This window comes from Lynx canadensis, chromosome D4, assembly GCF_007474595.2.
Source record: "Lynx canadensis isolate LIC74 chromosome D4, mLynCan4.pri.v2, whole genome shotgun sequence".
NCBI lineage: Eukaryota > Metazoa > Chordata > Mammalia > Carnivora > Felidae > Lynx > Lynx canadensis.
Genome location: NC_044315.2, coordinates 68,344,157 through 68,352,882, shown reverse-complemented (window position 1 = coordinate 68,352,882; position 8,726 = coordinate 68,344,157). Strand labels below are relative to the sequence as shown.

Here is an 8,726-nt window from a genome sequence, read left to right as displayed (position 1 = left end):
ACAAATTCATAAGAGCCTGATGGTGGATCAACACAAAGTATTTTCCTTGGCTTTTGGGAGTCCAGCATGACTGGAAAACATGGCATGTGTCTTAGCTTAAAAGAAAACAGGTGCATCACTAGGATGGAATTTTATGTGGCCAAGAACATATTCAAAGCATATTTAATGACATGGAAAAATGCTCATGGTATGTTAAGTGGAAAAAGCAGGATCTAAGACTATAAACAGTATGATTCCAGTTGCATAAGTTTGTGTGTGTGCATTGAAGGAGAGAGAGAAGCAACAAAGTTTAAGAGGAAGGCCTGGAAGGAAATGCGAAAATATCCATAATGGTTTTCTCCATGTAGATTTTCTACAGTTTCCAAATATGTATCTATCTAACTTTTTAAGAATGCAGGTGCAAATATTTAGGCTTTTATTTTTATTTTTTATTATTTTTAAAAGTTTTAATGTTTATTTTTGAGAGAGAGAGAGAGAGAGAGAGAGAGAGAGAGAGAGAGGAGCGGCAGAGAGAGGGAGACACAATCTGATGCAGGTTCCCAGCCGTCAGCACAGAGTCCGACACGGGGCTCAAACTCACAAACTGTGAGATCATGACCTGAGCCGAAGTCAGAGGCCCAACTGACTGAGCCACCCAGGTGCCCCTAGGCTTTTATTTTTGAAAGATCAGTTAAAGCTATTTAAACAAGAAGCCTTTTCTTGTGTGTTACATTGTGGCGGTTGCTCTTGTAATCCACCTTTCTCTCATACAGAGACTTCTGGCACGCGGTTGTGTATGAAAAGTATTTACTGAATGGCTGATACCATCTTCGTGTTTGCTAAGTGCCTGTTACCTCAAAAGAAACGTCTCAAAATAGCCGAGCATACTAAAAATTTTCTGATGCAGGGAAACGTCACTTGCATGAACTTTTTCTAATCTGAAAAAGTTTCAGTATCGACAGCAAATAAGGAAGATTTTCCAAAAATGTCACAGGGCAAAACTTTTCAACACAAGTAAATAGCTAAAACCACTCTTGTTCCTATCCCGTTCTGAGTGCCGAGATGTCCTGTCATTACTGCATTATGGAGCCGTTTACACTGTATAATAAACAGCACCTAACATTCGAGATGCCTACTTATTACCTTTTCCCTATGATATTTAATTTTATATGTCCTAGATTTTAACTTGTGCACACAACACACACACATACACACACACACAAGATAAACAGTAGTGTTTCCTACACATCAACAGATTTCTTCAGTCTACCTCTCGCCCAGCAAAGTGTCTTTTCCAGCAAAATAGTCTTCCTACCTGAAAACCTGCTTAGTGCCTACAATTAATTCTGTTTTGGTTTGTTAAACAGGAACCTTCACCATCTCATGTAGAATGGTCGGGGGAAGAATTTTCTTCCATTCAAAAACTGTTCTAATTTTTAGAAACACGCGATGTTATTTCATATTGGAAGATTAACCTTTCTTACATATAATTTTACATATAAGAAAGCCCATGGGAGGTGGTCCTTATGCCAAGGAAGCAAGTCCACAGGGAAAATATTTAAAACAAGCAGTGATGGTGCCTGTCGTATTTTGATATATGGCAGTACCTAAATTCAGCAGCCTATGTCAGCCACCTGTTCTATTGTATGTTCTGGCTTCTGAAGCTCTGTTCAGCACACCAGCGCACACACATCCAGTCCTCCACACACCTTTTTAGCTTATGTATTCCATTCTTCTATCGTGTTATCACGTATTTTATTTTATGTGTTTCATTTCTTCATATTTTCTTAGCACCTTCTAGAGTATAGTGACATGTTTTTATAGTGCTAAACTGAAGCCACGTCTGCTTCCTAAAGTTCATTTATGAAATTATCATTCATTGTTCACATGCAGAGCCATTCAATAATATTTCACATAAAACCACCAAGAACGCTCTACATAATGAATGCTGTGGAACATATCCCGGAGTGTTCTACTTGTGAAAATGCAAAGGAGCGACTGTTCACAATCAGAATGCTGTATGAAAAGAAAGTTTTCTCCTATTAAGTGAAACTAAAATGAAAGTTGGAGACAAAAAAGCTTTGGAAGCCTTTACCTTAAAACAAAAAAGTAAATCTTGAGTAAATTTCTTACCATCTTCTGAAAAACTAATAAATTCTTCAATCCTAATGAAGGTACCTAAGAGCTTCAATGCCCGGGTTGCAGTCAAAACACAGAAGAAACCAACTGCTGTCATGTTAGCCTAAACACAGAAAATCTTGCAGGCTGATACCTAGGCTACCAGAGCCAGTTAGCTTAGTCGGGCAGGAGGAGGGTGCACAGGGTTAGAGCACCAATTAAACTGCTTCTCTGGAATCACATACACTGGGAGTCCACCTTTTTTTTGTTTTAATTTTTCTTTTTAATGTTTGTTTATTTTTGAGACAGAGAGAGAAACAGATCATGAGCAGGGGAGGGGCAGAGAGAGTGAGACACAGAATCCAAAGCAGGCTCCAGGCTCCAAGCCGTCAGCACAGAGCCCGATGCAGGGCTCGAACCCACAAACCATGATATGACCTGAGCAGAAGTCGGACTCTTAACCGACTGAGGCACCCAGGCGCCCCTAGGAGTCCACCTTTTTAATTGTTTTCCATAATACCATTGATGTAATACTTCTTCCAATCGCTCCGGTCTTCTCCGGCACCGGCACCGAGAGGAGTCAGCATGTTGCAACCTGCCCTCCCAAGTCCTTCTCCACTTGTTCTTAAAGGAAAAGGAGGAAATAAATATAAATGCAATTTCATAACAAAAAGGAAATACATGTTTCCAGGATCCTTTTGACATCTGATTATACCTAGCAGAGCATTTTCCACTGATACAACACAATAATTATAATGGTACCCTAAAGTATGAGGACCATTTGTCATCCTTTTATGTTTCTTTTCATGTCCACAGTACATGATATCATCTAAACAAAGCAAGAGACAAGAGAAATAGCTCTTTATGGAGACATAGGCAGGTAGGTAGGTAGTAGGTAGGTAGATAAATGAAGCCTCAGGTAGAGGTTTGGCAATGATATAAAATCAAACAGTCAAACCTGTCCAGGCCAGGGGGCGTTGAGGGGGATTATAATACCTATGTCACCTATAATATTTGAATATGTACTAACTGGCATTGGATCAACATGTTACTGAACGGTGGCCATATCCACACAACACTCAGATGCTGTATCTGCATACCCACTTAAAAGCTAACATTGGTAAAAATAACTTTACAGAGATACTGAAAGAACTCTAGATACACTCGCTGAAAGCTAGAGAGATTAGTGAATCAATGTAAACCACAAAGCAGAGTCTCTTAGGCGTGATAGATGGGATTTTTTCAGTAAGCACAAGAGTGCCTCTTCTCTGATCCGGTCACTTTTTGCTGGTGTATAATAACACCTCACTTCCGCACAAAGCCGTGAGATCTATGAAGCATTTACACTCTCCATTACTGTAACAGATCCTCACAATGAAGATAGGGGTGGGATCTCCCTCTCCATCCCCATTTTATGGAATGGGAAACTGAGTTTCCCTTTACAAGTTAGCGTTTGGTTTTTGTTTTTCATTCATTCAACGCATTTTTCTCCTAAGACTTCTGTCTTCAGTCTGCTGGGCAGGGAAGGTCACATGCAAAATGGATACACACCAATTCAGAAGGATTTGCTAATATCCAGGTCCTTCCAACAAAGCCGGTAAAAAGTCAAAAGCCTCCCAAGTTCTGTCTCCCAACCGAAGTGCTATTTAAAGGTAGACCGACAGGGAAGCCCGAGTTTCCCATAGATGTTTTTTGAGCTGGTCACTATGCCATGAGCGTATCCACACTTTCAGTTCGAGGTGGAAGAAAAAGCTCCTGTTTTTATCCCCAGCTCTGGCCCAACACACAGCTCTCCTGATCAAACAGATCTGGTCAAGCCCCTCCCCTACTCATTAACTTCCCATGGTCCCCAGTGCCTAGTAGATAAAGATTTAACATGGTCAGTCCTTCAACGGTAGCTCCCACCTAGCGTCCAGTATTCTCTCCTTAAATATCCAATCATCCTTAATTGTACCAGCCATGCTAAACTACTCTTGACCCTCAATGCACCATGCCTATTTCAGCCTCTGAACCTTTGCTTAGAGATGTGGGTCTCTCCTGCTTCTGGAAAAACCCACATTCCCCTGACAAGCTCCTATATATCCTTCGAAGCCCAGTTTTTATTAAAAGTCTCCCACGTTTCAGTCAATCTAGATCTTTCATTAAACTCTTATCCTCACATGCTACAAGGTTTTGCGGGTCTGGCTCCTCCAACAGACACGAGTCCCTGGAAGGCACTGGAAGCTTCCCTTATTTGCCCTTGAATACCCACAGTTACTGCATTTAATGGAGTAAAGTTAATTACTTATTGAATAGTTACCCCCAAATCCTAGCATCTCTTTTCAGAGGATGCTTTCTTGCCAGGTGATTCTCTGCATTGATTCTAGAAAGAATTTTGTTCATTTGGAGGGTTTGCTGTGTATTGGGGGAGGCACATGGATGTCAGGTGACCCACAGGAAGCAGTTAGGGGACCACTGGGCATGGCCTTCAGGAAGTCAGAATTTGGAAAAAGGCCCCAAAAAGGCACTATTTTATCCTTATCCTTGGATAATCCATTGTGCCTCTTTACAAGGGCAAAATTATAAGTGTCCTGTATACAGATGACAATGAAGGTTAAAAAAAAAAAATCACACTTTAAAAGCTAACGAAGGCACTTTACGCTGTAGGATCCTGGGTGAGCCAGTTTGCCCGAATGAGGAAGGCTCATCCATCCATCCGTGGCTGTGAAGTCACCACCCACCTGCTTTGCGGTTCTTCAAGTTTGAAACTCTCCTAGCTGCTTGCATGACAGTAGTTTTCTGACTTCTGAACATGTCCAAATGAGCTGAATCTAGAAAACAGTACATGAAGTTAACAAATGCCCCTGCCTTTGAGCCCCCGTTAGTGCTTCACAGAGGAATGGGGAACAGACTGCAAGTTCTAAATCTGTGAAATTACATAGACCCTGTCAGTGAGGAAGGAAGGAAGGAAGGAAGGAAGGAAGGAAGGAAGGAAGGAAATATACATGGACATTGTAAATAAATAAATACTACATAAGCCTTGTAAATAAATAAATAAATAAATGATAAATATTACATAGACTTTGTAAAGAAATAAATATCACAATAAACTTTGTAAATAAATAAATAAATAAATAAATAAATATAAATTACACAGACTTTCTGAGCAGGAAAGTATCTTCAAGACCATCTAACTCAAGGAGAAAATGGAGGCCCACCTAAAAGACTGGGCTTGCCCAAGGTCATGTCAAGTCTGGATCAGAACACCAACCAGCACCTTGAGCTCATTCAGCAGGCCAGCAGCTGACTGCTGTATCCTGAGAACCCAAGGGAAATTTAGAGGGGAATAAAGAATTTAAAAAACAAAAAGGATGGTTTTAGTTATTTTTTTATACTCTTCTCTTTATTCATTTTTTTTAAGAGCGAGAGCGAGAGCGAGAGAGAGAGAGAAAGTGTGATCAGGGGGAGAGAGGCAGAGGAAGAGAGAGAATCTTAAGTGGCTCCGTGTTCAGCATAGAGCCCAACTCTGGCTGGATCCCAAGACCCTGGGGTCATGACCTGAGCCGAAATGACGAGTCAGACGCTCAACCGACTGAGCCACCCAGTCGGGCTCAGCCATCCCAAAAGGATGATTTTAAAAGGAAAGTGCTAGTGCTCACTTTGGCAGCACGTATACTAAAATTGGAACAATACAGGGGAGACTAGCATGGCTTATGCCTAAGGATGGCACGCAAACTCATGAAGCGTTCCATATACAAAAAAAAAAAAAAAGAGGGAATAAAAAACAGGACAGTTCTAAATTCAATGTAACATCCTGTCAGCTGATGTCCAAAAAAGCATTTTACTGTTCTCTACAGTGCTTCTTTTAGTGTTCTGCTACCAGCCAGCTAAAACAGGCACTATAACACTCACCACTGTTCCCTTCTTTGGAGAACATAGGAGCCATTCCATAAGAGTGTTAATATAAAATATAATTCAGGCTTCGTTCTGCTTCTTTCTCTTCCCATGCAATTCCATTCAAACATATATAATCTGCTCAAAGACCTACTTTACCAGCCACTGTGCAAAGGGTAGGGGAAACAAGGGTCAAGAAGAATACATAAATACGCACGTCCGCAGCTATTTTTTCCTGGTACAATGGCCGCACGAGGGGTATGAAGTGTAACTTAAATGAAAATCAGCAATCTAGCCAGTAGAAATTGTTTGCCTGTCTTAGAAAGTGATTGTATAGTTCTTTGACAGACTCAACCACGTTAACTACAGCAACATATACCATTTTTTCCCCTACAATTTTCTTGACTGCTTATTATTTTAGATACATCCAACTTGTTTATCAGGTGCATGTTAAAGCATGTTAAAACGTGTTATTCTGGTTTGGCACGAAGGTTTCAACCTTATTCAACAAAATATTTCAAACTTCTGCTGGAATTAATGATTCAGGCCAAATGGAACTTAATCTGCGATCCAAGACACCTTTCTATGGTTTGGAGACTGCATATCTAGACCAGGAGGACAACCTGACTTTGTTTCAGGCACAATTAACTTCATAGCTAGGGAGCATAACTGACTTCGTAAGGCTCTTTTGGTGCCAAAGCTTGTAGAAACAGAGGAGGCTTTGCCTAAGGGATTCTTTGCATTAAAGACTTTGTTAGGCAAAGCCACTCTGGCTTGGGAGTCTGATTTGCAATTTGGGCCTTTGTAAAAGGATTAGAAGATCCCTATTGTTTAATGTTTGGATCTCAATTTGCATTTGGAAATGCATGACCTCTTCCAGGTTTAGAGTTCTTTATTTTCAGTTTCTCCTCCTGATATACAATCAATACGGTATGTTAAAAAATTGATAAAACTGCTCAGCCGAATGTTTGCACTGATTAAGGGGAATGTGGTAGATTGATTTTCTCCGTGAATGGTGGAGTCTACTTAGGCTCCAGCAATACCAATCCAGCCATCTCTTTAGGAACTGACAAATAACTCCCAGGTTTGGGTACACACACATTTCATTTATTTCCTTAATCGGAATGCATGGGCACTTTGTTTAAAAACAGACACTGGGTCTACAAAAGAAACTGACAAGAAAAAAAATCCTCCGACCGACCACCTCAGGACACACTCGAATACTTTTGTCCAACATCTCCCTTTAAACATAAAGGTTTGAGAAAAATTATTTCAGGTTTGTGATAACAATACCCTCGGCTGTACACAATATTTAACTACCTGTCCCTTGGTCAACAACTTTTAACTAATATTTGCTTTGACAATATTCCCAGATTGGCAACATAAGGCCTAGAATAGAAACTTCGTGAGGAGGCACAATTTCTTAGATTGTGCGTTTAAAACGTGTGATTTATTTGTTTGTTTGTTGCCTTCAGTTTCTAGCTTCTCTATCATCACTGACCACAGGAAAACATGTCTTGTGTGTCGGGATGAATGTGCCTGGTACCTGGATTTGGAGTTGTCGGTTGAATGTGCTGGAAGTGGAGGGAAAACACTCACATTCATTGAGCACCTACGATGTGTCCAGAATTTTACTAGGCGTTTAAGAGTTTGTTATTATACCCATTTTGTAGTGGAGAAGACCGAGGCCCAGAAGAGTCAAGTGACTTGCCCAAGGTCACACCCTCCCTAATGATCAGAACCCGAGTCTACCTGGCTCCTAACCCCAGGCTCTTTCTGTCATGTCACAACCGCCTCACAGATAAAGTAAAGCTAATTTCATTTGGAGGATTATCTGCTCTTCACCTCCTTGGAATGTGCTTATTTTTTAATCTAAACAGGGGATATGTTTGGTGCACAGGAAGCTATGTGGACAAAATTGACCTAACCCATCCCTCTCGCTAATAGAAACAAGTAATCTTATCTGTCATTCTATTAAAAATACACCACATTCCTCTATGATCCAGTTTGGAAAATGACTCAAGAAAGGACAATCTGTTTCTGCATCACAGCACCCCAAGGCCTCTCTAAGATCAGCAAGAGCAAATAAGCCATTGCTTTTCTCAAATATTTCATTCACTGATTCCAAAGCACTTTTACATGTAATTAAATAGAATAAAGAGCAGCAGCCTTCTTGATAGTTGGGCCAGAGGTAAGCCCAAGAAAGTCTCTGTTGCTGAAGATCACACATGCTGAGGCCCCCTTCAGTGGAGAACAGCCATGTGGAAGTTAGCTGAAGTAGCTGAAAGAGGTGCGCTGTGCTCTGAGCCCACGATCTCAGCCTCAGCCCATGGGAGACACTCCCTCTCTGCCATCTTCCAAAGTGCTCTGCCGACATTCTCCTGATGCTCCCAATATCTAAAGATAATCCCTTTTCCCCTAAACAGGATCTCAACCTAAAATAGATCTGAGTATGTGCCACAGGGCTTGAACAAATGACTCAGAGGGCCATTTCAGATCTCGGAAGCAGGGAAGGCTCTTCAGAACACAGGAGCACAGTCTGGGAGCTAGTTAGTACTCAAGGAACAAGCAAATGACAGCTGGAAGGAAGGAGTTCCAAAGAACATGTCACCTGAAGGTTTCTTTGCACACATGAGGCAGCTGAGGCCTAAGTACCCCACAGTTATGTCACTGCGGAACCTCATTCCAGCCTGATTTTCCAGGCCCTCATTCTCAGGCTGCACAGGAGGCCATATATCGACCATAAATTAACAGGT

At 41.2% G+C, this 8,726-nt stretch overlaps 1 non-coding gene across 1 annotated transcript; it reads left to right on the top strand.

Annotated features, from left to right (window-relative positions):
* The first annotated feature begins 5,727 nt into the window (after nucleotides 1-5,727).
* Nucleotides 5,728-5,834, top strand: LOC115500173. Its single transcript, XR_003964423.1, has one exon. It is a non-coding gene; the product is annotated as a U6 spliceosomal RNA (small nuclear RNA).
* The last annotated feature ends 2,892 nt before the right edge of the window (nucleotides 5,835-8,726 follow it).